The sequence below is a fragment of the Capra hircus genome, chromosome 5 (genome assembly GCF_001704415.2).
Source record: "Capra hircus breed San Clemente chromosome 5, ASM170441v1, whole genome shotgun sequence".
In the NCBI taxonomy this organism is placed as follows: domain Eukaryota; kingdom Metazoa; phylum Chordata; class Mammalia; order Artiodactyla; family Bovidae; genus Capra; species Capra hircus.
The window spans coordinates 57,618,655-57,625,825 of NC_030812.1; the positions used below are offsets into that span (position 1 = coordinate 57,618,655).

The window sequence follows — 7,171 nt, forward strand, 5'->3', positions numbered from 1 at the left end:
TTCATCCACATGATTTTGAGTCAACATGATTTTGGAGTTTTCTTTGTGAAAAGATTTTTAGACATTAATTTAATTTCTGAAACAGAAACAAAGGTACTATGAGAAAGATTCTTTATTTATTTTTGAGTTAGGTTTGTAATATTTATCTTTCAAGTAACTTGTATTTCATCTAAGATGTTAACAATATTGGTTTAACATTGCCAATAATCATCTCTTATTAATATGTTAACATCTAGAAGCTCAACAGACTGACCATAACTAGATATACTGTGGTGATGATTTTACCATGTATAACAGTATGGAGTCACTGTGCATTTGAAGGTAATAAATAGAGCATATCAATTATAATTCTAAAAAAGGAAAGACTTCTCTATGCCAGTAATATATAATACCTGGGGACATAATTTAAAAGAAGTAAAAGGAATGACTTAAACATGGTAGGTCTGGTTAAAGAATTATAAGTGATATATTTTGTTCTTCATAGAGCAATGTTCAATAATTAGTTCTTCAGTATATGAATAGAAGTGAAAATTAATGACTAAGTGGCTCTGAAGTCAAGCTGATTGGTCTACAAGCTAAAAAATATGAAATTCTCTCTTAAATTTGTGAAAATGAGACAGATGTGCACCTTTGGAGCTGGCTTATTGACAGGTACATTTTACTTTCTTAAGAGAAATGCAATTTTTTTGAGTGAGTCATCAAAGGCTTGTTTAACTTGCTTATTCCTCAGAGTATATATGAAAGGATTCAACATTGGTGATATGGAAGAAATAAGCAGTGATACACCTTTGTTAATATTTACCTCTTCTTTTGCAGACGGCTTGATATAGATGAAAATGCAACTGCCATAAGAGATGGAAAGTACAATCATGTGGGAAGAACATGTAGAAAAAGCTTTTTTTCTTTGTTAAAGAGAAGGGAATTTTAGAATTGTCCTTATGACATAAACGTAGGAGAGAACTACACAAAGGAGAGTGATGATGAAGATCAGTACGGAACAGGCTATAACCATCTGCTCAATTAACCATGTGTCTGAGCATGAGATCTTCAGGAGAGGTGATATATCACAGACAAAATGATCAATGATGTTTGAATCACAGAATTCCAGATGAAAATCTAAGCTGAGTGGTGGGAGGATAGTCATAAGTGCTGCCATCCAGCAGCAGATGACCATTGTTTTGCACAGTTTGTTACTCATGATGGGCATATAATGCAAGGGTTTGCAGATGGCCACGTAACGATCATATGACATGGCTGCCAAGAGAAAAAATTCAGTTACCCCAAAGAGATCGGTTAAAAATAGTTGTATGAAACATGCCTTATAGGTAATCACTCTGTCCCCAGTTGACATATTGTAGAGGAATCTTGGAATACAGGTGGTTGTAAACAAGATTTCTAAAAAAGAGAAATTTTGGAGAAAAAAATACATGGGCGTTTTAAGGTGAGGATCCACCAAAGTTAGGATAATGATGGTCAGATTTCCAGTTATACTCAAAATGTAGGTGATAAATAGAAAAATAAAGAGCAAAATCTGCAACTGAGGATCATCTGTCAGTCCCAGAACGATGAACACTGTTACTGCGGTGTGATTTCTCATTATTGACTCCTGGATTTTGCCAAACCCACCTGTAAATGTCAGAGAGATTTGAACTGCAGAATTGAATGATGAAAACAGCCAATGATGAGAACTCTCTTGGTTATCTGAGTCATCCAATATCCATGGGCTTTAATTATTGATGTAAGGAATACATTTCTTGTTTTACATGAGCTGAGTTTCCCCATCTATTTGTACCTAATGATCAAGTGAAACTTTTATATATGTTTTAGTTGCTGAATTGCAACCTAACTTTTCTTTTAGTAAACTCCAAAATTAATTCATAGTTAATTAAGGATTTAACTTTTAGCCTGGGTGGTATAGTAATTACATTAATTTTTCATTTTCTATATTATAGATCTTTTTATATGGCCAAATGTTTCCTTTAACTCATAAGTAAATAAAAAAAATATTAACTTCAATCTCATTCCTTTGCTTTAGAATTTGGGAAATATTAAAATCCTAAAATAAAATTTTGTATGCTCACTCAGTCTGGTCTGACTGTTTGTGATGCTATGGACTGTAGTCCACCAGGCTTCTCTGTCCATGGAATTTTCCAAGCAAGAATACTGGAATGGCTTTCCATTTCCTCCTCCAGGAGATATTCCTGGCCCAGGGACTGAACCTATATCTCTGTGTCTCCTGCATTGGCAGGCAGGTTGTTTACCACTGTGCCACCTGGGATTTTAAACTTTCAGTTTTCTCTAAAACATAATTGTTGCTTTCTAAAGATTGAGAATTCATTATAATGGCAAAACATGTCTTTATTCTAAAGCATTTATATTTGTAATCTTAACTTTCTAGTCTAAGCTTAATTACCTGTATCTTGGATCTTCTCATTGGATAACACTATGTAATACAGTCTGGCTATTTTGTTACACCCTTCATCACATTGTGAGGTAACGCTGAGTGCAGTGAATGAACTGCTGAAGGATATAAAAGGTTTACTTTGATGCTTTCATTTAACACTCAGGTTGAAGCATATTTACATGCTCTATTATGGTTAAAAAGTCAATGCAAAAGTTGGTGAATATCCTCACTATGAAACTCTCTTTCCTCCATTTTCATTTCTTTCAAGTCCACATTTTTGCCTTTACTTTTTTGTGTTGCATTTATTTCTCAGACACTTACTGTCTGGATTTGAACCTCAGCAGCCATTATAAAGCACTCCATCATGTATCTTCCTGGGACTTACTTCAGTCTAAGTCATATATCCATATAATTAAATATAATCATAATACTCCATGCCTTAGAAAGCATCACTATGAACAAAGCTAGTGGAGGTGATGGAATTCCAGTTGAACTATTTCAAATCCTGAATGATGATGCTGTTAAAGCACTGCACTCAATATGACAGTAAATTTGGAAAACTCAGCAGTGGCCACAGCACTGGAAAAGCTCAGTTTTCATTTTAATCCCAACAAAAAGCAATGCCAATGAATGATCAAACTACTGCACAATTGTGCTCATCTCCCATGCTAGCAAAGTAAAACTCCAAATTCTCCAAGCCAGGCTTCAACAGTACATGAACCATGAAATTCCAGATGTTCAAGCTGTATTTAGAAAAGGCAGAGGAACCAGATATCAAATTGCCAACATCCATTAGGTCATAGAAAAAGCAAGAGAGTTCCAGAAAAACATCTGCTTCTGCTTTATTGATTATGCCAAAGCCTTTGACTGTGTAGATCATGACAAACTGTAGAAAATTCTTCAAGAGATGAGAATGCCAGACTACCTTACCTCCCTCCTGAGAAGTCTGTATGCAGGTCAAGAAGCAACAGTTAGAACATTCCAACATTCCAATCAGCAGTTAGTACATTCCAGACCATGGAATGACAGGCTAGTTCCAAATTGGGTAGGAGTGTGTCAAGTCTGTATACTGTTGCTCTGCTTATTTAACTTATATGCGGGGTGCATCATGTGAAATGCCAGTCTGGATGAAGTACAAGCAGCAAACAAGATTGCCAGAGAAGTGTCAATAACCTCAGATATGCAGATGACATTACACTTATGGCAGAAAGAGAAGAGGAACTAGAGAGCTTCTTGATGAAAGTGAAAGAGGAGAGTGATAAATATGGCTTAAAACTCAACATTGAAAAAACAAAGATCATGGCTTCTGGTCCCCTCACTCCATGGCAAATAGATGGAGAAATGATGGAAACAGTGACAGACAATTTTCTTGGGCTTCAAAATTAATGCAGATGGTGACTACAACCATGAAATCATAAGATTCTTTCTCCTTGTAAGAAAAGTTTTGACCAATCTAGACAGCATATTAAAAATCAGAGATATTACATTGCTGACAAAGGTCCATATAGTCAAAGTCATGGTTTTTCCAGTATCATGTATGAATGTAAGTATTGGACCAAAAAGAAAGCTGAGCACCGAAGAATTGATGCTTTTGAAGTGTGGTGTTGGAGAAGACACTTGAGAGTCCCTCGGACTGCAAGGAGATCCAACCGGTCAATCCTAATGGAAATCAACCTGATTATTCATTAGAAGGACTGATGGTGAAGCTGAAATTCCAATACTTTGGCCACCTGATGAGAAGAGCTGACTCATTTGAAAAGATCCTGAGGCTGGGAAAGATTTAGGGCAGGAGGAGAAGGGGACGACAGAAGATGAGATGGTTGGATGGCATCACCAACTTAATGGACATGAGTTTGGGTAAACTCCAGGAGTTGGTGATGGACACGGATGCCTGGAGTGCTGCAGTCCAGTTCAGTTTAGTTGTTCAGTCGTGTCTGACTCTTTGTGACCCCATGGACTGCAGCACACCAGGTTTCCCTGTCCATCACCAACTCTTGGAGTTTATTCAAACTCATGTTCATTGAGCCGTGATGCCATCCAACCATCTGTTGGAGGGATATTAATTGAGGTTCAGGGTAGATAAAGTTGGATGAAAGGTTGATACCCTCTTGAACAGTTTATTGTCATCTGATGGTGACTGTAGCTCACACTGAGAGTCCCTGTTTTGTTTCCTTTTCATGAACTCAGTTCACCACCCAGTAGTTCCCTTCATATCTGATTCAGATTTGCTTGGGTCTTGAAACAATCTTATCTTTAGTAATCAATATATTGTTTTTCCCTGAGTCCAGCTGTTCATTGATAAATATTTAATAATGTTGACATATTCAAATTGGCAAAATCCTGCTCTAACTTTAACAAAACATTTTAATTTTAAAAAAGGTTAACAAAATGAATAAAATCTCTGCTATTGATATGTGTGTGTGTGTGTGTGTGTGTGTTATTCCCAAACCAAATCTGCTAATGATTTCTAGGGGCCATCATTCTAGAAAAATGACTGTTGGAAATTTCCATCAAATACTAGCATTAGTATTCACCTTATTGGTTGGTACACAGGGAGGGGGAGAGATAAATTGGGTGGTTGGGATTGATATATACACAGTAATGTATGTAAAATAGACAACCAATAAGGACTTACTATATAGCACAGGGACCTCTATTCAATACTCTGTAATGGCATATATGGGAAAGAAATCTAAAAAAAGAGGATATATGCATATGTATAACTGACTCAGGGCTTCCCAGACAGCTCAGTGATTAAGAATCTGTCTATCAATGTAGGAGACGCGAGAGACATGGATTTGATCCCTAGGTCAGGAAGGTGCCCTGCAGGAGGAAATGGCAACCCACTCCAGTATTCTTGCCTGAAAAATCCCATGTAGAGGAGCCTGGCAGGCTATAGTCCATGGGGTTTCAGAAGTGTTGGGCATGACTGAGCCACTGAACACAATGAGCACAGTTAACTGATGCACTTTGCGGTACACTTGAAACTAACATGACAATGTAAATCTATACTGCAGTAAAAATTTTAAATATCAATTAAAAATGTCTGACACTTTGCTTAGAGACAGAAATCTATCATGACATTCCCATCCACCTCCCACCTTCTGCCAGAAAACATGCACACATAGTGTGTAAATGACTGAAGGAGCAAACATTTTCATACTTACCCTGTCACCATTAAGTTATTTCATGGCACCTGTTGACAGTTTATTTGAAGATACTCATAATGATACACATGCTGAACAGGAATATGCTAGAGGAGACATGTGAATTCTGTTTTCTCAGGGAATCACATTCAGCTAGGAAATCCCTGAAAATGCCCAGAGCCCTCCTATATCAGACAGCTCCCTCTGTGAGAGACCCTGTGCCATTTTACACTGAGAATATATGTTCTTCTCTTGCTAGCTCAAATAAAGAATGTCTTTTCTAAAGGGCTAAAGGTATAACACGGGAGAACAATTGACTAGGAGTAGTTGATATGATGAACTTTTTGGTCAGGAAAATGTATTTGGCACCAAATGTTATAACTAGTTAACTCATGTATCCCACCTATAATGAGTCAATTGAATCAACAAACAAAAGAGTCCTTGGAGACCCACATTTAAAAGTCACTAAGGAATGTTAATATAAGTTTTGGCAATCAACTTTCCACAAGGTAGCAGTGGGAACATTGTCTTTGAGGACAAGAAAATGCAACAATAGCATTAGACACACTGTGATGGTGCAGGATAATAAAAGTCAATGATAGAATGTTTGATTTTTTTTTTACAGTGTATAAGGCAATTAAATTGGCATAACAAGCCTTTATCCACTTTCTTTAAACAACTCATGGATACTATAAAAATATGAACATAAAAAGGAAAAAAAATGATGTAGTAATTACCAGCATAAATTATGTTGTAAAAGTAGCATCAGAGATTTTTCCCTTCAACCAAAAGTACATAACCAAATTTGTAAACTTGTAATCTACCATTTATATACATCCTATGGTAATTCTATTTAATTATAAAGATATAACTTTTATATGTTTTTATATGAAAATTTTGTTTTCAAAAATGAAATGCTACCTTTAGGTGTATCCAGGCAGACTCACTTGTGATGACTCAGCAAAATAGCACCTGAGACACACTGTTACCATCAGGGACAAAGTCTTACATTTATGGCACAGGAAAGAGTTTAGCCAAATGATGGTCATTTCATACAGTTGGCCATACCTAGAAATCAGTAGGCATAGGGTGTATACACATGTGATCTGACTTTGAATTATAGGTATACAATTTTGAGAATTGTAACTAAATGTACTTTTTCAGGGAAATTTGTAGGGAGATACATACAAGGAACAAGCTGGAATGAAGATTGCTGGGAGAAATATCAATAACCTCAGATATGCAGATCACACCACCCTTAATGGCAGAAAGTGAAGAAGATCTAAAGAGCCTCTTGATGAAAGTGAAAGAGGAGACTGAAAAAGTTGGCTTAAAGCTCAACATTCAGAAAACTAAGATCATGGCATCTGGTCCCTTCACTTCATGGCAAATAGATGGGGAAACAGTGCCTGACTTTATTTTGGGGGGGCTCCAAAATCATTGCAGATGGTGATTGCAGCCATGAAATTAAAAGACCCTTACTTCTTGGAAGGAAAGTTATGACCAATCTAGACAACATATTAAAAAGTAGAGACATTGCTTTGTCAACAAAGGTCTGTCTAGTCAAGGCTATGGTTTTTCCAGTGGTCATGTATGATGTGAGAGTGGGACTGTGAAGAAA

At 36.6% G+C, this 7,171-nt stretch overlaps 1 pseudogene; it reads right to left on the bottom strand.

The window, feature by feature from the left end:
- Window positions 659–1,597, bottom strand: LOC108636129 (annotated as a pseudogene).